General features: G+C 40.6%; 1 long non-coding RNA gene across 1 annotated transcript; it reads left to right on the plus strand.

Annotated features, from left to right (window-relative positions):
* The first annotated feature begins 905 nt into the window (after positions 1-905).
* Positions 906-12,525, plus strand: LOC144686481 (uncharacterized). Its single transcript, XR_013577934.1, has 3 exons — positions 906-3,006; positions 10,455-10,539; positions 11,476-12,525. It is a non-coding gene; the product is annotated as an uncharacterized LOC144686481 (long non-coding RNA).
* Positions 12,526-22,023: the final 9,498 nt, after the last annotated feature.

A 22,023-nucleotide genomic window follows, 5' to 3' on the forward strand; every position in this document is an offset into this window, starting at 1 on the left:
CACAAATCAGCGTTTGGCCTCCTCATTGTAGAGGAGACTACGTTGTGAGTAACCAATACAGTATACTAAATTGAAAGAAATAAAAGTAAATTGCTGTTTCACCTGGACCTTCGACAGCGAGGGCAGAGGAGGTAAAGGGCAAGTGTTATATCTCCCTCACTTGCATGGAAAGATGCCTTGGGCATGGGATGGGATATTGGGGTGATTGAGGAGTGGACTAGGGTGTTGTGGAGGAAATGGTCCTTTCAGAATGCTGAAAGGGGAGGGGAAGAGGTGTTTGGTGGTGGAATCACACTGGAGGTGACAGAAATGGTAGAGGATGTTACATTGAATGCAGAGGCTGGTGGTGTGTGTGGTGAGAATAAGGGGAACCCTATCATGGTTCTGGGAGGGACAGGAAAGCGAGAGACCAGCAGTGTGGAAAATGGGTCGGACACAGTTGAGGGCCCTGTCAACCATGGTGGGGGGAATCCTCAGTTGAGGAAAAAGGAAAACATATCAGAGGCACTGGTATGGGAGGTTACGTCAGAACAGATGCAACAGAGATGGAGAAACTGGAAGAATGGAATGGAGTGAATATAGAGTGCAGGGTGTGAGCTGCAGTCGAGGTAGTTGTGGGAGTGTGTGAGGTATATATATATATATATATATATATATGTATAAAACTATATATATATGAATATCAGTTGTTCGCCTATTGCCAGAAATGGGGACAGAGAAGTCGAGGGAGGGAAGGGAAGAGTTGGAGATGGACCATGTGAAAGTAAAAGAAGGATGGAAGTTGGAAGCAAAGTTGATGAAGTTTTCCAATTCAGGGCGAGAGCAGGAAATGGTATGATATAATCATCAATGTACCAGAAAAAGCATTGAGGGAGGGGGCCAGAGTTGAACTGGAACACATATCCCACAAAAAGGCATAGCTAGGACACATGTGGGTACCCATTGGAACACCTTTTATTTGGAAGAAGTAAGATGCAATCACGTTTATGCTGAGTTATAGGACAGGAAGTAGGTCACAGCATGGAATACAGCTGAATGATTAATCAGCTATAGTTCCTCAATTCCAATACAAAACATGCCAGTACCCTCAGTTTTGATAATTAGGCATGCAGACTTTTATAGTGTGAGAATGGAGGTTATTCTTTTTAATGTTTTGGGGGAATCTTGTGTTATTCTGTATAGAAGGCTGTGTGTCTGTGTGTGTAAATGATTTAATTAAGCTGGGCAGAGGTTAATAGGATACAGGTTGTCTGGGGGGTTTAAAACATGAAAAGGATAGAATTGTTTGGTTTGAGTGAATAGGTTAGATCTAACAGTTGCATTTTTAGTTAAGTGGAGAGTTTGTTTGAATATCAAAGGGAAGTCAGAGGCGGCAAGAAAAATGTTTGCATCTTGTAGGAGTTCCATAGGTGTATAGAAGAGGAGTATTTTATGTTATTGACCCAAAATCAAAGACAAAATAGAGACATGAAAGATTTTATATTTGGAAGGATTTGAGTTTCAAAGAGGTGTGAGGACAATGGAACCTGAGATGAAAGGGGGAAAGGGTATTTTAGAATTACTGTGGAGAACTTAGGATGTCTGTGAGATGTAGCTGTTTGAGCTGAACTGGGAGCTGTTAGCTGTCGCTCTAGGCTGGGAGAAGATGAAGTTTGAATAAGCCGCCCAGTCAATCCAGAGAAGCCTTGGGCTGCAATAAGCAATTATGTTATGAAGTCTTGGGTTTCCACAGCAGAGTGGAAGAGAGCTAAAGGTCATGTGGTATGCCTTTATAAAAGCTATAGCAGTTTGCCTTAGATAATGTTACTAGATTTTTATAGTTAAACATCTATAAGGGAGTACTGCCTGGAAGGTGTTTACTAGTGGGCCTGACCAAGTAGAGAGTCTTTTGGGGGTATGTGTGTAAGACTAATTTTTAAACTGTGCAACTGTAATCTTGTGTGCTTAAGTTTACTTTTATTCTTGTTAATGAAACTTTTACTTTTAATTTTTAAAAGCCCCAAAAATGTTACTGGACTTCTTGTTGCTGAGATCAGTATGTCTTCTTCTCGTTTTCAGAATACAAAAAAAAGGGTATGGCCCATAAGCCAAGTTTCCCTCTGGAATTTGGTTTGTGCAGCAATTAACATCGGCTGTGGTCATAACATTTGACATTAAATGATTTGCTTAACCAATTGCTTAAATCTAATCTATTGATTATTGTATCAAATTAAAAGAAATTGTAACAAGAGAACTTTGTGTATTGGAGTAAAAGTTTTCATTTTCTTGAACATTATTCTGAACAAGGAAGGCAAACGGGGGACAAATTGCTAAAGCCAGAGCTAGAGGAACTGATTAGAATCTTGGAATTTACAAATGCTTGAACTTGTAAGTTTCATGGATGAAATTTGGTAGTTCTTGGCTGATCTGTTAATGGAGTTCTCCATCAAGGGGGAGAAAAGATTCAAACGATTTATCCTATATTGGAGATATAGAGCAACTGAAAAGTTTGTTGTTTTGGATCATCCAAGCCTCTTGAACAAAGCATTTGTGTAGCATCAAGATGCAATAAAATGCCAAAAATCTAATGTGAACAACCAATAATCTATTTTGTTAGTACTGCACTGTGATTTCTTTGGAAATTCAGACAGTGCAGTTTTGCTATCAATTGTTGAAAGAATATTACTGCAATAACTAGACATATTGCAAGATGTTCCATTTGTTTTCGATAATTGTAATCAAAACATTTTCAGCAATCATTACTTTTAACATCTGTAAATCATTACTGTAAATTATTGTCAAAATGTGAAATGAGAGGAATGCATAGAAGCAGTGAATATTGTTTAGTTCATTCCAACCTTGTGATTTTAACAGTTATGCTATTGTGATGAAATGCTCCTGGAGCCCTTTTCAAAGGTTCAGTCTACTTTTCTTTAAATTTGTTTTCAGAACAGTATCCCACTAGAAGACATTCTTGAGGTTTACAGATATAAGCCCTCAGTTACTCAATTTTGCAAGACAATGACGGTAAGATATCTTATATAGGGATAAAAACAAAAATAACTAATTTGAGAGAAATGTATTCATGATCATTCCATAGACCTCAAACATGTTTCATTCATCAGTTTCAGGAATTTATTTGGTTTTTAAGTCATTAAGCCTTTACACTAAAATGACAGATTCCAAAATTCCGTACGTTATTAAACTTTTAGATATAGTGAGGTTATGGATCAAATAAGATGCAGAAATTTTGTTGTTTGATGTTTTTCTTCTCCTGTTCATCATGACCATTTGGCTTTAAAACTACAGGAAATGCTGCATTTTTTAATGCTGCCACTAGGTTGCACCCTTTGACCACAGAACACACCACCCTTTATCGCAGTTAACGCTGAATGCAGAGGTATGGATGAAATCATTGTGTTTCAAATTGTTCCTTTAATGCCACTCACCGACTTTGGTAATCTTTCTCATTTAACTGTTAACAGTTCAAAAAGTGTAAACTGTTGTAGCTGTTACCGCTTCTGTTACTTTGATCTATGTAAATACACACGTAAAAACAACTTCTGGCAATCATATTGATTTATATTGCTAATTCATTCAATAATTCTGTGAAAAAACAAAAATGTTTTGGTAACTGTCACAATTAATGACTAGGTACATATCTAAAGAATTTTTCCATAGTACATAACTGCAGCATAATTTTAATAAAATTACCAGCTTAATGGCAAAATGAGAAATGTCTTGGATTTTAAGTACAAAGTTCATGCAGTCAGCGACATGGTTAGAGGTTATGGGGCTGGGGAGGTGGTGCTGACTTTGATTTGCTAAGGAAGCCCTGGATGAACAATACCACCTTCTGCACAATGATCTCCAACCCAGACCTTTAACTGAACAGCTTTTGCAGTAGTGCCAAAGCTAGTATAGGCCTCAATTACATGTCACTAAATTCTTCAAACTGGGAACTTCTGCAGTATCACCCAGGTTGCTACGAGGGCTGATATATGGCAGGCCATTTATTATTCTGAGGAGAACTGAAAATTTGACAGACCACTGATACCATCCTTAGGGAAGTTAGAGAAGTGATTGATCTTGTAGTGACTCCTGGACAGCAGCATTGCAGGGTGATTCAGTTCTGCCATGATGCTAGTTTCCCCAAAGTTAAGGGAGCAATAGATGGCCCTCACATTTGACTGGGCTATCCTACTATGAACCTATTTAATGTCCTCCTTAGAAAGCATGTTCAAAACCTCTGTGGCTAACAATAATGAATCCTGCATGTCAATGCCACATTTTCAGGAAATTGTCATAAGCTTTTGACATGAAGAACTTAAACCCCCCAGCTCTGTTCAGGGTAGATGGCCAAATGTTGAGAAGACATATCCTTGCAGCAACTAGCGTTGTTACTGGTATGGCTACAGGGATTCTGAAGCCATGTTTTTTTCTTCCTTAGTAAACCTGGGAGGTCACTGCATGGTGCTGCCAAGTGGGCCTGATGTTATCGTTGCTTGCTTGCCCTTCACAATTTTACTATTCAGAAATGATTGGAAATTGAGCCCTTAATGGTTGTGAAAGAACCTGGAATTCAGCCTCAAGGATCTTAGAGGACCCTTCCATGCTGGCTGCTTGCAAAGTTTGTAGGAAATCATTCCTAATGCATTTCCCTTGGATTTAAGTGATACCCTTTGCAGATTTCCATCACCATATCACCCCAACCTGTCTGCTGACTCCCATTATTCCATAAATAAACATCACTGTTTCTGGCTCCCATTAAAATGCATCACATCACTGTAACCAGGCTACACAATACCTTTTCTGCTCATCAAACAACAGAACAAAAATTAAATGCATGACCTACCTGACTTTGCAATTACAGTGATAAAATCAGTGCAATATTATCCTCACTGTTGTGATTTCCCCATAGGGTGACATGGGGTGTGAAACTGAGGAAGGCAAGAGGCAAGTGGCCACCACCATCATCATCATTATGTTCCTATTCGTTATCTCCCTAGAAACATTTATATCCACCATTCCCATCTAACCATCACCCTCTTTGTCACCTTGTTTTTGTGCTAGGCCTGTGGTTTAATGAGTTTGCAGCACCCAGAGTGGGTGGCGAAGTGTGACGAGCTGCTTTGGTGTTTATTGCAGGCTGATTGGTTAAAGTGTTAGCGCAGGTACTGTTTGAAATCCATTCACTTGCAGTTGCCAATCTTGATGTTGTCGGCGCTGATATGCCTTTCCGGCAGCTCAAGTGTTTGCTCCTCAGAATCAGCTAGCTCTCGCAATTCCTGCTGGATAAATGCTAGAAGGACTTGTTAAAAGGTTGAAAGGTTTGCATTGTAATAGTTGTCATGCAAGAAGAGCTTACGAGGGAAGTTCCAAATACAGGTTCCAGGTGGAAGATTTATAGAACCATTGAACAAGAGTGCACTGTGGATGAAGACTTACAGTTTCATTTAAGAAGTGAGTGCGATCAGTGGATGGGGTCCTGTGATGCCAAATGGAAAGTGGAAAGTTGCTGCTCTCTTACCTTGCCTACCTTTGTCAGATCATTAAATGTTTTCCAGCACTGGTCCACTGTCCTGGGGTGGGAGGTTGGGGGTGGGGGGGGGGGGGGGGGGGGGGTGTTAAGAGAGGTGGCAATTAGCATAACTGCCACTTCACTCAATCTGACTTTGACAACTGCTTTTGGTGGCCTTCTTCCTGCAAGCCCAGCGCCTCTGGAAAATCTGATCCAGAAGGACCTGTAAGTCCCCATCATAAAAATCTGTGCTAGTCTTCTTGTTCTGCCATTAATTGCCTGAACTCTTTCTTGCAATCCCGTACTGCCAGATGTAAATGCTGTGAAGTCTTAAGAAAGCATAAAATATCCTTTGGGAAGAGAAATTTGAACAGTTTTGACAAATGTTGGGGAAGAAAACACCACTTACTCATTCTTCCAGAAATTTGCTGCTGCTTTACATTTACGTCCTTAAACAACAAGATTGCTTGCCTTCCCTCCCTCCCCTACAATTTACCACTATGCTACACAGGAGTTGTGTTTCTCGCCTGCCCAACAATATGCTGCTAAACTGACCCTGCAAATTCTGGCAGGATCAGCACATACTTCACAAGTGGTTGGAAATTGTGCCTCATTGACTTTATCATGGATTAAATGGCTTTGTGGATCTCTAGCCTCATGATTTGTAATCCTCAGTTAAACACTTATCCTCTTCCTGCTCTTCCTACATCACCCCCACCCGCCCCAAAACCCCACCACCAATACATTCTAAGAAAGCTAGTGCTAAAACTGACCTTAATCCTAGATCAACATTCTGTTAAACCTCACCATAGATATGGAATGACAACATTGCCGCAGCATGAGCTTCTTATTAATGAACATAGGTGAGAGACGCCTAAATTGTTGAGGAAAGAGACTTCCAAATATATTAAATAATTGAAGTTTGAAATATGTACTAATGGGTAAATAAAAATAATTTTAAAATAATTTAGTCAGTAGAATTCAGAAGAAAGCAGAAGAATATGGGTTTTGGTTAGAAAAGGATTGTAAATGGGCAGACTGTGCCTGGAAAGAAAGACTTGTAGTTATATAATATTTTTCACAACTGCAGAACATCTCAAAGCACTTTACAGCCAATGAAGTACTGTTAAAGTGTGGTCAGTATTGCAAGAATGGAAACACAGCAGCCAATTTACACACAGCAAAGTTCCACAAACACTACTGTGATGATGACCAGATAATCTATTTTAATTGGTTGAGAGGTTAAACGCTGCCCAAGACAGTGGGGAGAACTCCACTGCTGTTTTTCAAATAATGACATGGGATCTTTACAGCCACCTGAGAGGGCAGATTGGGCCTTGGTTTAACATTTCATCTGAAAGATAGCACGTTGACAGTGTAGCAACCCCTCAGTGCTGCACTTGAGTATCAGCCTAGATTTTGAAGTATTTTGAAGTATTAACCCAAACTTCCGATTCAGGGGCAAGAATGCTAACAACTGAGCCAGGGCATCTGGGACACTAAGAAAGCTGTTTGGATTAAATGGCTTTCGTGTTGTTCCATGTTGTTTTCCTATGATGTTTGTGGGATTGTTAGCTGAGCCACATGTCAACTGGAATAGATCAAGCAGATTGTAGATTTAAACATGTGGCTGAAAGTGTGGTGTGGGATGAAAGGGTTTTAATTCATGGGGTACTGGCATTAGTACTCAGGAAAGAGAGAGCTATTCCGTTGGGATGGGCTCAGGGCTGTGGACAAGGCCTTAAAAGAGCAAATGGGGGGAGGAAAGGGGGGAGGGTTCAGGTGATAGGAGATTTAGAAATCCAAAGAGAAAAGTCGAGCAATGGAATAGTGTAGTGATGTGGGTAAAAACAAGTGAAGTGGTGCAAGAAGGGACTGCGAGTTTAACATTAATTGTGCATCAGCGAATAAAGTCAATGCAGGGAATAGTAGTAAAAAAATTAAATTAAAGATTCTTTATCTGAAAGCACGAAGCATCTGCAACAAAATAGATGAACAAGTGGCACAAAAGCAATATAATAATTGTGGGGGAGCTTTAATCTTCATATAGCACAGAAGACCAATGCGTGGGCTGCTCAGAAAGTTAGAGATAGTATTAGATTAAAAGAAGAAGCTTATAATGTTGCAAAGAATAACATTAGCAAGCCTGAGGATTGGAAGTCTTTTAAAAACCAGCAAAGGGCCACCAAAAAGTTGATAAATAGGGAAAAATAGAATATGAGAGTAAACGAGCCAGAAATATAAAGATTGTAAGAGCTTTTATAAGAATATAAAAAGGAAGAGAGTAGCTAAAGTAAATGTTGGTCCCTTAGAATCAGAGACAGGAGAAATTATCATAGGGAATGAGGAAATGGCAGAGGCATTGAACAAATATTTTTGTCTGCCTTCACAGTAGAAGACACAAGTTGCACACAAGAAATTAAGGGTAACCTAGGGGCTAAAAAGAGTGAGAAAATTAAGGTAATTAATATCAGCAGAGAAAAAGTATTGGAGAAACATAAGAGACTAAAATTCAACAAATCTCTGGGAACATGACGGCCTACACCCAGGATTCCAAAAGAGATAGCTGCAGAGATAGTGGATGCGCTAGCTATGATTTTCTAAAATTACTCAGATTTGGGAACAGTCCTATTAGATTGGAAGTTGGCAAATGTAACACTGCTTTTTAAGACAGGAGGGAGAGAGAAAACAGGAACTACAGGCTGGTTGGCCTGACATCAGTCTTTGTTAAAATGCTGGAATCTATTATTAAGGAAGTCTTAACAATGCACTTAGAAAAGTATAGCTGGATTTCCAAAAAGCATTCAATAAGGTGCCACACAAAAGATTAATAGGCAAGACAAAGGCTCATGGAGCTGGGGGTAATGTATTAGCATGCATAGAGGACAGGAAGCAAAGAGTGGGCAGAAATGGAGCATTTTCAATTTTGCAGGCTGTGACTAGTGGAGTACTGCAATGATCAGTGTTGAGGCTACAGCTATTTACAATCTATATTAGTGACTTAGATGAAGAGACAAAAGGGTAATATATCTAAGTTTGCTGATGATACCAAGCTAGGTGGAAAAGTAAGCTGTGGGGAAGACGCAAAGAGGCTGCAAAGAGACGTAGACGGGTTATGTGAGTGGGCAACAAGTTGGCAGATGGAGTATAATGTGGGAAGTGTGAAGTTATTCACTTTGGTTGTAAGAATAAAAAAGCAGAATCTTTTTTAAAAGATGTGAAATTTGTATATGTTGATGTTCAGAGAGACTTGGGTATGCTCGTACAAAGAATGCAAAATGATAGCAGGCAGATACAGCAAGCAATTAGGATGTTGACCTTTAATACAAGGGGATTAGAGTACAGGAATTACATGTTTTGCTACAATTGAATAGGGCTTTGGTGAGACCACATCTGGAATACCGTGTGCAGTTTGGTCTCCATATTTTAAAAAAAATCATTGGATGTGGGCGTCACTGGCTAGGTCAGCATTTATTGCCCATCCCGAGTCAACCACATTGCCGTAGGTCTGGAGCCACATGAAGGCCAGACGATTTCCTCCCCTCAAGGGCATTAGTGAACCAGATGGGTTTTTAATGACAATAACAATGGTTTCATGGTCATCATTAGATTTTTAATTCCAGATACTTATTGAATTCAAATTCCACTATCTGCAATGGTGGGATTTGAATCCGGGCCCCCAGAGCATTTCCCAGGGTTTCTGGATTACCAGCCCAGTGACAATACCACTATGCCACTGCCTTGCCCTGTTAAAAGGATATACTTGGTACAGCGAAGGTTGACCAGATTGGTCCCTGGGATGAGAAGGTTGTCCTATGATGAGAGGTGAGTAAATTGGGTCGATATTCTCTGTGGTTTAGAAGAATGAGAGATGATCTCATTAAAACAGTCTAGATTATGAAGGGACTTGGGAGGGTAGATACTGAGAGATTTTTCTTTCCCCCTAGTTAGGGAATCCAGAACAAGGGGCCAATGATTTAAGACTGAGATGAGGAGAAATTTCTTCACTCAAAGGGTTGTGCATCTTTGGAACTCTCTACCCCAGAGTGTTGTGGATGCTCCATTGATGAATACATTTAAGGCTGTGATAGATAGATTTTTGGTCTCTCAGTGAATCAAGGGATAAAGGGAGTGGGTGGGAAAGTGGAGTGGAAGCCCAAGATCAGCCATGATCATGTTGAATTGTGGAATAGGCTTGCTGGGCCGTATGGTCTACTCCTGCTTCTATTTCTCGTGTTTCAGTTGCATCTGTTATTTTCACATTTAATGTATTCAGCTCCATCCTCTCCAATTGGGAGACCATAAAAAGTTTTTGGAATTGTAACATATAGTCCCCGTGACATGCAATATTGAGAATTTGGCATGTTACTCAGCTTCCCTTGTATAAATACTCAATTGCTCTGACTATATATAAACCAGCCAATAAGCCAATATTCTAAACCAGTTCAGGTCAAAAATTGCTATTGCAAACCTGGTTACCATTTTTGGTTTATTTTGCACCTCATGAAATTTTAGCAGACATCAGAAGAAATTAATCTGATTCGTTTTTTTTTTCTTGTTTTTCATGAGATACCCAATGGAGACTTGGAATATTTATGTACAATAACTGTGTTACTAAGTCTGTCTGATTAGACTTTAAAGGAATTTGGTACAATATTTCAGTTGTTGGCAATGAGTAATATTTGTCTAGATGCTGACCTTTGTTTCAAGTATCTTCCACGTATCGGGTTAACGCTTCTGTATGGCTTTCATTATTAATACTAACTGGCATAAATCAAATCAATTTCAAGTATTGATGAATATTTGAAGTTAATACACCTGAATGTGTAGTGTTGAATAGTCTAATCTGTCAGAATTAATTAATCATTTCCTTGGACTTCATGTGAAGATGCTGCAATGTACGCTTGAATGGATGTTCAGAGGACTTGTGTAACCTTTTCTTTTCTTTTTCCAGAGACATGTTCATTCATCTAGCCTGTCGTTGCATCCTTTTGCAATGCTGACTGCGGCCTGTGCAGCAAAACATGCTAGAAAGCACGGTGAGTGGGGATAGCCTTTCTCCAAGTTCTTCTCAGCTAAATCAAAGTCGGGCTTAGTACACCAGTAGCAACTGTATTTTATCTTTAACCCTCTAAACTATGCCAAGTTGGGAACACTTTGGTTTTCTATTATACATTCTCAGGATCTGGGCATCAGTGGCCAGAATTTATTGCCCATCTCTAGTTGCTCTTAGAAAGTGATGGTGGGCCACCTTCTTGATCTGCAAGTAACAACTTGCTTCAATTGAAGTAGCTTGCTAGTCCGCTTCAGATGACAGTGAAAAGTTAATCATGTTGATGAGGCACTTAAGGCACATACAGAGCAGACATTAATGAGCAAGACAGGTTTTTACAAAATAGGTTCCTGGTTACTTTACAGATACCAACTTTTTATTAACAGATTTCTTAAATTGATTTCACAGTCAAATTCTCAAACTGTCAGAGGTGGGGTTTGAACATGTGCTCTCTGGACTATTAGTCCAGTAACATAATCAGAAAACTACTGTACCTCTAAATTGCTACTATCATTCATATTGATTCTAGTTCTTTTGTTAATTGCTGGGGTTTTGCATTTGCTTTCAAGGGGCAAAGTGCTGTTCATAGTAAAGTTACAAGAAGGATTTCAGAGCAGAATTAAGCCAAGAGCTGTAATGATTTATACTAGATTTGGATTTGAAAATGTTAAAGACAGGTGCAATCTGTCATTTTTGACTTCCCTCATAAGCAATGTTTTGTTTAACTTCTCTATTCCAGAAACTTTTTCAGACAATTGTCAGTCAGGTTGTTCAGAGCAACTGGGAATAGGGAATAAATGCATGTGCTTATAACATTATATAAAACCATTAACTAGAAGGAACACCAACACAAATACCCAAACAATATTTGACAGTGTAATTATCTTGTTTTATTTTTAGATGCTCTTTTTTTCCTAAACAGGTTTCAAACCAAAAGTGGGAAAAATTGCCTCAAAACAGAACTTTAAGGGTCCATCTACAACAAACCGATCAGCTAATCAGCCTCATGATGATTGCAGTGGTACAGAGCAGAATGCAGTATGTACAGTTAATACTAATAACTCTAAAGAACAGTTGTATTTCTGAGGGAAGTAGCAATTGCTACCACAGGCAGAGATGGCAAGTTTTAGATGGCTGATTGAGGGTCTCGTCAGCCACTGATAAGTTAACCTCTGCTGACCCCCCTTTTGCCCTTCAGGTCATGTTTATGTACAAATGAACTCTGAGCAAATAGTCCAAATGATTGAGCCATTTGTGTAAAAAAAATAGACCTGTTAGAATCATGTTGTGTTTTCTTTTATACAGTTTGGTTAAAGGATAGTGGAGTTGTGTATATGAACAAAATCTTAATAAGGTATTAGAATAACAGTGGCTATGGAACCCTGTATTCTCCAACAGGATCCAAGTGACCAGCCTGAGGAAGAGAAAGTAGAAGTAAAAAACAGCATCTAACTAGGGTTAGAGGAAGTAAATGATCAATTTGCTATCATTAATGAAAACAGCCTCATAGCTAACAACAGAAAGAAGAAACAGTCAGTCCTTGTGCTCAGGAATTTATCACTGCAATTTTTTTGAAGTTAAACACAATTAAAATTTGCAATAAGAACAACTTTAATAAAAAGCAAACAATTTTCCCCCATGTTTCATATGTTCAAAATACAATTTGCTTCTAAAAATCTTTGATTGAATTTGTGACTCTTAAATATTATGGAAATCTGCACAATTGTAATTAATAATTCCATTGTTAAATTAAAATCTGGGCTTGATAGGGATGCATGTTGCAATGAATATGCAAGATGGGGATCTAATGGATATGTAAGATAGGGGAGTGTGTAATGTATACATAAGATGGGGGTGGGTAATGGATCCCTAAGAGGGGGGATGGATAATGAATATGTAAGATTGGGGATGTGTAATGGATAGGGGTTGTGTAATATATAAGGAAGATGTGGGCGTGTATAATGGATATGTGAGATGGGGGTGTGTGTCATCGATATGTAAGATGGTGAGTGGATCGTGGATATGTAAGTTTGGGGATGGGGTTGTCTAATACATACAGAAGATGGGGGTGGATAAATATGGGTACAGAAGATGTAGAGAAGGTGAAAAACAAGATGTCAGTTAACAGTTATCTTTTATCTTCCATACAGTAGAGGCATTGTGCTAATTTTCTTTTCACTGCTGGCTTTCTTCCTGATGGTTGCACTTTAAACTGGCAATCACCAGGCTTCTGGTTTCCCTGTTTCCTGATGTGCAAATGAAAAGCTACATTTGCAGTACACAAAAGCACAAATGTTGTCTTCTGTAGGGGAGGAATGGGAAGAGAGAGTCAAATTTTCAGCTCACCTAGTTTCTGATATCTCTCAAAGTCTGAGTAAATGGTTAACAGCAAAAAATTATGTTAGAAAGTCGTCTTTTGATTCTGTCATTATACTTTCTGTTTGTATTCTTCATTATTCTTAATGTACCTTTCCTTGTCAATCCATGAACAGCTCCATCTTCTCTCTCTGCCTTTTCCCACAAAATAATTGGAAATAAAACCAGCATTTATACATTCAGTCCAGTGAAGCTTGAGGAAGAACAATTTGGTTAAAATTCAAATATTTAAATCTGCAGGTGCTGGTCTAGGTAGGAAAATATGCATTTTAAGCAACAGGGGAGTTTTCTTAAATGTCATTCATGATAAGTCCAATTTTGCCCAACAAACAATAAATTGATTCAATTTCCCTGTCAATACATGATATTCAATAGAATATTCTATTACGAATAAAACTGCTAACCATAAAATATAAGGTGTGATAAGGCAAGATGGGAATGGTGATAAAATTGGGGTTCCTCTGATTCTAGCATGTTATGGAGCTCTCAGTGGCTAAGATAAGCTTAGATTGAAACAAGGGAGAGGTCACGTGACCCAGCTCTTAGATGTAAAGGATACTGAATTTGAAGGAACAGTCAGAGACAGACTGCCACAGGGATAGGAGGGGCAACGGCCTTACCCCCTCTCTCTTTCTCTGAAACCTCTCTCATCAAAGCTGAGCTGTTGGTGATTTGAAAACCCACCAGAAGACCTCATTGCTGCAAACCGAGAGTTCTTAAAGGAGGTTTCTGAATTAATACCACTGTCTCCAAGAGAAAAGAGAATCAAACAGTCAAGTCTCTTCCCGTGAGAAACTGAAGTACCAGCAGCTACTGTGGAAAGTGACCCTTCAGCTGTAAACAAGCATCCAGCCCATCTTGAATACTTTTTTTTCTGACTTTAATTTTTACTTGGCCAAGTGTTAAGGTCTAATACTCATGCACAGTTTTCTTTCTTTTGTTTATTGTATGCTTTGGCGGGTGGGTGGGGGTGGGGGTGTGATGGTGGGTGGGGTGTTTGAGGGGTGGTGGTTGTGGTTAGCTGGACACATTTTAAATCTTTTATCTGCATCTTTGCATGAGTGAGTTTTAGCAATAAAATTAACTCTTTACTTGTTAACCTAAGAAACCTGGATGGCTTATTTCTTACACTGAGCTGCACACAATTAAGTATATATATTAAATTGGCAATATTACCACCTTTTTAAATTCACACTCTGTTATAACCAACCCAGGAGTGGGACAAAGAGAGGAGTCAGTTCACCCCTCCTAATCTGGTCATAACACTGTACTTTGAACCTCGTGGTACAAATCCAGTCACTAGACACAATTTACACCTTAATACTATGTATTTATTGTATTCTGAAAGGATAATTTACAGACCTTTTATAAAATGCCTAGTAGCAGTCATATGTTTGTGAGTTAATATATACACTGAATATTGGCATCTATCGTTTTTCCTAATGCAACTGTCGGACTTGATGACACTGTGGGTCAACACACTGGTCTTTCACCTCAGCATTAGGTCCAGTCCATATTGTTATGACCACAGCTGATGTTAATTGCTGTGCAAACCAAATCCCAGAGGGAAACTTGGCTTATGGGCCATACCCTTCTTGTATTCTGAAACTGAGAAGTGGACATACTGATCTCAGCAGTAAGAAGTCCAGTAACACTTCTGAAATTTTAAAAATTAAGGGTAAAAGTTTTATTAACAAGAATCAAAGAAAACTTAAGCACACATTACAGTACAGATACACAGTTAAACTTAGTCTTACAAAACATTCCCCCAAAAGACTCTCTACTCTTACCCACAAGTAAACACCTTCCAGGCAACACTCCTTTATAGATGTTTAAGTATAAAAAATCTAGTAATATTACCCAAGGCAAACTGCTATAGCTTCAATAGGCATATCACATGACCTGTAGCTCTTTTCCACTCTACTGTGAAAATCCAAACTTTAGAATAAAACTGCTTTGTGTAGCCTAAGACTTTTCTGCCTTGATTGGATGGTTGATTCAAACTACATCCTCTCTCGGCCATAGCCCCAGCTATAGCTCCAGCTGCTACATCTCACACCTCCAGCTCAACAGCCCAACAGCTCAAACAGCTACAGCCTACCTAAGCTCTCCACAGTAACTCTAAAATGCCCGTTTCCCCCCTTTCATCTCAGGTTCCATTGGTTTCACACCTCTTATAAACTCCAACGCTTCCAAATATAAGATCTTTCATGTTTCCAAGTTGTCTTTGCTTTTGGGTCAATAGTCTATAATAACCCCCCTTCTATTTACCTATGGAACTCCTGCAAGATGCAAACATGTTTCTTGTTACCTCTGACTCCCCTCTGATATTCAAACAAACTCTCCACTTATCTAAAAATGCAAATGTTAGATCCAACCTATTCACTTTACCTCAAACCTAACACCTCTATCCTTTTCATGTTTTAAAGCCTGCAGACAACCTGTCTCCTATTAATCTCTGCCTAGCTTAATTAAATCAAACACACACACACATACAGACACATACAGCCTTTTTCACAGAATAACACAATATTCCCAAAAAATATTTTAAAAAAACATCCATTTCTCACAATATCAGAGGGATGAAAACCTCCTCCCTCAAGGAGTTGTAAAGACCTACACTGAGATATGTTTATTTATCTCAACCTAATTTCCAGTGACTATGCCGTTCCATATTTTTTCAGACTGGAGGATGGTAGACAGTAGTGTTCCCCAATGGTCAGTGCTGGGACTACTGCTTTTTTAGTACATTTGTATATTAATGATTTGGGAATTGGAATATAGAGTACGATTTCAAAATTTGCCAAGATACCAAATTTACAGATGTGACAAACAGTGAAGATTATACAAATTGACTGCAAGAGGACATAGATAAGCTAGCAGAATGGGCAGACAAGTGGCAGATGGAATTTAATACAGAGGTGATGCATCTTGGCAGAAGGGAGAGGCAATCGATATTTAATGGCATAGTCTAAAGGGTGTGCAGGAATTAAGGGACCTGGCAGTTCATGTGCATAGATCTTTGAAGTTGGGAGAAAATATTGAGAGGGTTCTAGTTAGGCCACATTTAGAGTATTGCATCTAGTCTTGGTCACCACACTTTAGGAAGGATGGACAATCCTTGAGAGGATGGAGAAGAGATTTAGCAGAATGGTTTCAGGGATGAGAGAATTTATCTACAAGGTTAGGATGGAGAAGCTGGGGTGTTTTCCTTGGAGATTGAGAGATTTGATAGAGGTGTACAACATTATGACAGGTTTAGATAAGTTAGACAAAGAAAAGCTGCTCCCATTAGCCAATGATACAAAGATCAGGAGACACAGGTTTAATGTTTACAGCATCTCCACTTCCACCACCCTCATAGGCAGTGAGTTCCAGGTCATTAACACTCGCTGCAAAACAAAGTTCTTCCTCATTTTCATCCCGTATCTCTTTGTCAATATTGAAAACAGGGTATAATTTACTGGCCTACTGGGCTGAATTTTCCAGGCCTTTTGGGGATAGGCTGGCAGGTAGGAGAGGTGGAATATCAGGGCAGAGGCTAGATATTTCTGATGGTGGCTGACATGGTGGGGGAGCATAATGCATGAACACAGCAGGAAGGTAATTAAACCAATTAATTAGCCAATTGGCAGCAATTTTACAGGGGTTTTGAATTTTATGAATGGAGCAAAGGAACCATGGGGCTTCAGGAAATCACATGGGTCCATTTAAATAAGAGGCCTTGGAAACTGAAAGAAGTCAGCTGCCATGGGCCTCATTCATACTTGAAGTGCTGCTGTCCCAGGCAGAGGGGCTGAGGAGTCACTGTTCACACCAGTAACACCCTGAGAGGAGTCCCCAGAAGCAAAAGGCAGCCGCTCTTCCTCTCTCACAAGACACATCTATACCTCTGTGCTCACCTGAGGAGTGTGAGGTGCTGGTGGACACTCCAAATGTCTCGTCCCCTTCTCACATTGCCACTGCTGCATCAATGATAACTTGCAGGTCTGCGCACGTTTCTCCACAATGGTTACCAGTGTCTTGATGGAGGAAACCAAGCATCATGGCAGCAATCATGGCCTGAATGGATTCCTCTTTCAGCCATGCATGGCTGCACACAGCTTCTGGAAGCTCTGCCAGATGTTCCCTTGTCTCACACTGCAGCTCCAGTTTTTGTCAACTTGTCAACAATGCTAAATGCATGTCACCTACCCAGTGGTCAGCATTGCCCTGGTCTCCAATAGTCCTCCGACTGTCAACGGCCGCAGCTGTCACAGTTTCTATCAGCTTCTTGGGGACATCTGTGCTGTGCTCACCGGCTTGTGCCCCCAGTATAAATGCAAACAGATACCCACCGAAGTGAGAATGTCTGCACTGGTGGAAGGTGCAGGGAAGTGATATGACAATGTGTCCTGAGGCACTCTCCTCCCCCTCAAAGATGAATGGCTGTCCCCCTAGTCACTGCAGTACTCTGTCTTTTGGCCTGATCTGCTTGGGAGAACAGATAGATCAAAGGGTTTTGTATGCTTCCCATTGTGTCATTCCAACAACCCCTACTGTGGAGCTCCATGTGTCCAGTCATGGGCACATGAACACAATGCCTTGTGTGCTAGAGGCTCCCTTATGCCTCTGCATTTGGTCACTCACTCTTTTAGGTGGGCACTCCTGTTTTGCTAACTGCTCTGCCAGTTCCAACACCTCCTTCTCCACAGGTGTTACAATGGTCAGGTATGGAACCTCTCCACCACTCTTGGTCTATTCTGTTAGGTTATGGGCAGTCTTCTCCTGCAAGCACAAAGATGAACATGTTTGAACATGTTGTTATGCTTACCACGAGGGCACACAAAACCAAACTGCATGAGACCACTCATGAGGACATTGTGGGGGTCAACAATCATATACGTGCTCCTCTCACTGAGATGCAGCCATGCCTCATGATGCTAGGTTGCTGCTTGATCCCATTACCACTGACTGGGATGATCACATGACATCACTAGAAAAGGAGTGTGCCATGTGATTCAGTTTAAGTTTCACTTTTGCTTCTAAGCAGAGCACACACAAGCAGCTCGGCTGCTGCTGTCATCAACCTCTGTATAATCTGTTTTTATGTGCATAATCTCAATAAATGAACACACAACATGTTTATCCAATCCCTTATGAGTGATTGGTGCCTTTATATCATTATAATACACATGGCATGGTGTGTAGCACTGGTTCCTTCTAAATAACATGGTGCTCAGCCTGGCAGCAAGATGCAGTACAGGGCCGACATGGTGAACAGTCTTAGATTGTGCATGAGATGACCCTTGATGTTTTGGTGAGACTACAACAGAGCTGCAGTCTCAGAGAGTGTTGAAATCAAAGTGTGGTGATTGTGCAGCAAAACTTTAAAGACACAGTGCCGGCGTAATGTTCAAGTAAAGAGCTAGTTAGCAGATGGATCCCTTGTGGTAAGATAGCAGTGCGTAGCCTGTCAGTTCAGTGAGTGGGACAGCACATCGAGAGGACCAGCATCAGGTTAGCTCCATTGAAAAAGGCGAGTGACTGGGATGTGGGCCAGATCAATAGCGAGCGAGGGAGAGTCCAACAAAACAAAAAAACAAAGAAAAAAGCCATAAAAATCGAGCCAGGGAAGGTTGCAACTATAGGGAAAGTATGTGAAAGCAGCTACAGCGATACTCATCCCAGGTACTGTAGGAGAAGGAAGGTCAAAGGGATATTGTCAGAATGTCCACAAAATTCCCCAGTTTCAATTGGGATGCAGCTGACCTACTAACTGAATTCAAAATGTTTAAATAGCGTTTGAACCAAAAAAGCAAGTCATAAAAATTCACCTTGCAATTGGGAATGAAGGTCTACACAGGCTGAACACATTAGGATTAACAGAAGAAGAGCAAAAAGATTCCTTAAAGATATGGACAACACTGGAAGACTAGTTCAGAATAAGTTTAAACTTTAAACTGCCGTGTTGATCAACTGGAGTTCATGTCATTTCGACAACAGCCTACAGAGTCCACAGACCATTTCATCAGCAGATGCAGAGGAAAGGGTACGTACTGTGATTTCTCAGACACAGAACTAGCAGACGGAATTGTTGAGTTGGTGATTGCATCCATTCCCATGGAAGTGTTCCAGAAAGATCCCACAGATCACTGTGAGCAATTAAAGAAATCTCCAGACAAGTTTACCATTACAAGATCTGGGCATACCAGCAGGTTATCTCTACGCTTTAGAGACTCATAGCTTCAGCTGTTCTATATGCTTATGTAATGGTACCTAAACATGAACATGTATTGTAAATAGTTATACTTCTTTGGAAAAGGGAGAAAGTATCCTTAAAAAGAAAGGGGGATGTTGTAATATGCCTTTAAGGGATAGTAACAACATCACTAGAAAGGATGAGTGTCAGGCAATCCAGTTTTAATTTTACTTTTGCTTTTAAGCAGAGCACACACAGAGAGCTGTGCAGTTGGTGTCTTCAAGCCTCATACCTCTGTATATCTGTTCTTATGTGCCGAGTCTCAATATATGACCCCGCAATGTGTGTACCAATCCCTTATGACTGATTGGTGTCTTTATATCAAAATAAAAACTCTGTGATCTCTGTTCAGGCTTGCTTGGTCAGGTCATGTCCACTCCTCTTCCTGTCCCTGGGGAATAGGACATCCTGCCTTGCTCTTGCAGCTTGGAAGAGACCCTAGGGGAGACATTGCAGAAACATGGGGTCACCTGGGATATTCCTTCTTTCTGCCACATTCTTTCCTTTCTAAAGTTGTCCAGGTGGCACCCATTATATTGAGCATAGGTAGCCCTTTAGATATAGATATATGTGATTTAGATATGTGTGACCTGACGCCCCCTCCAAATCCTCTCTGCTCGCTTCCGCGCTCTCAGTGATTGACCCCTGTGCTCACTGACTCTTAATTTGCCAGCAACTGGAAAATCGCTTACAGTCAGTGGATCCCTGCTCAAGCAGCTCCTGCTTCTGGTCCCAATGGTGGGACCTGCAGCCTAGCCCCAAAGTTCTGCCCATGGTAAAAGTTACTAGATGTTTTTGTTCCTCAAAAATTGTTGGTTCTTTTAGCATTGATAGGATATTGAATAGCTAAATGTTTGAATGGCCAGTATAGACCTGAAAAATTCAGTTTGTGTAATAGTGTTGCACACTTTTTCAGGCCTGATGTGTTCCGACAGAATGAGGATTTATGACAGACCTGACTTTGGATTCACAGATGATGGAATTCATGGATGACTGTCCATCTGTCTATGGTCGTTTCCGTCACCGTGACATTCACTTCTGCCATGTGATGGACAGCTACAGGATCTTCTATGAACATCCCAACTACAGAGGCCGACAGTACTTCCTGAGACCCGGTGAATACAGGAGATACGGTGACTATGGCGGCAAATGCAGCCACGTTGATTTCTTCCTTCGAAAACATAGGAGCAGGAGTAGACCATTTGGGCCCTCAAGCCAGCTCCACCATTTAACTAGGTCATGGATGATCTTCTAACTCAATGCCATTTTCCCACACTATCCCCATATCCCTCGATATCTTTAATATCTAGAAATCTATTGATCTCTGTCTTGAACATACTCAGTGACTGAGCCTCCAAGTTCCCTGGGGCAGAGAATTTCAAAGATACACCACCCTCTAGGTGAAGAAATACCTCTCATCTCAGTCCTAAATGGCCTATCTCTTATTCTGAGACTGTGTCCCTTGGTTCTAGACAAGGCCCCCACCCCCACCCCCCCACCACCCCCCTTCCAGCAAAGGGAAACATCCTGGATCTACCCTGTTGATCTCTGTCAGAATTTTGTATGCATCCATTTAGCTGCCGGCCTCTCCACACGATGGAGGGCTGCCCCACCATTGGCAAAATGCTGGCGTACTCTTAAAAGAGCCCGTAATTGGGCCTTAATTATGCTAATTAGCTGTCTGCCTCCTTGGAGTGAGCAGTGCTCTGGATCTGGTCCCACCATATCTGGTCTTGCCCTGGTCTTCTTGATTTTCCCAGCACCCCCCCCCCCCCACCGACCCCCCCACCTTATCCCCCGCCCACCTTACCCCACCCCCACCCCACCCCCCCCCACCACCCCACAATTCTCAGCCTGCCACCCAAGGGCCAATAAATTATCCCCTTTAGTTTTTCTGATGAGAGGTCATGGCCTTTAAATGTTAACTCTGTCTTTCTCTCTAAAAGTGCTGCCAGACCTGCTGAGCATTCACAGCATTTTCTGCTTTTATTTCAGATTACCAACATCTGGAGTATTTTGCTTTCTGTTTTTTTTCTCTTTAGTTTGTCTTCACATATGTTGGTCTTTCCAGTTATGGTATTTTGCAGAGTGGTTCCAATCAGCAAGTTGCTTTCATGAGTAACGGTTATCACATGAATGAAAATATCTTCTTGTCATAGGGAATGAGGATGAAAAGTTCTGGCAGGAGCTGAAGTTTGTTTAGAATGCTTTAACTTCAGAAAGTACATTTTTAGCCCCGAATAGATTCAAGTATCGGAGAAAAATTGACTCCCAATCAGTTTCATCGTCCCATAATTTCCCATCGCTGTGGCTCTGATGCTTCAGTTATGTTGCGTTAGTTCTTAGATCTTGTTCTGGATTTAAGATTTTCCATGATCTAATTGAATTGGGGAAGAGGTTCAAATCCATATGTTCTTGTGTCCGAATGGGGTGGGAAGCCTGTGTGAGGCCCTGAATTTGCATTTCATTGGGACAGGAAAAATGGGTGCATTTTGATTTATCCTCCAAAATGATCCCTGTTAATCCTGAAGAGTACTGCCAGCAGCTCAAGAGACCATTGCAGTTCCAGGCTACCCTTTCATGACACAAGGAAAAGTCTCATGGTGAATGGGGAAAGGTTACAATTATAAGAATTGTCTACTTTTCAAATACATCAGCCAATTTTTCAAAGTTTATGCCAATTATGCAAGTATTATTGACAGTTCCATGATAGGATACTTCCCTCGGTAACATTTTTATGCTGCCACCTGATCTCCACAACTCTGAACGCACAATAAAGTAAGATTCCAGTGCCTTCCAGTGAACAATGACTGGTGTTGAGCCTCCAACAGGCCTCGGCTTTTAATTGATTTG

The sequence above is a fragment of the Cetorhinus maximus genome, chromosome 11 (assembly GCF_964194155.1).
Source record: "Cetorhinus maximus chromosome 11, sCetMax3.hap1.1, whole genome shotgun sequence".
NCBI classification, from domain to species: Eukaryota; Metazoa; Chordata; class Chondrichthyes; order Lamniformes; family Cetorhinidae; genus Cetorhinus; species Cetorhinus maximus.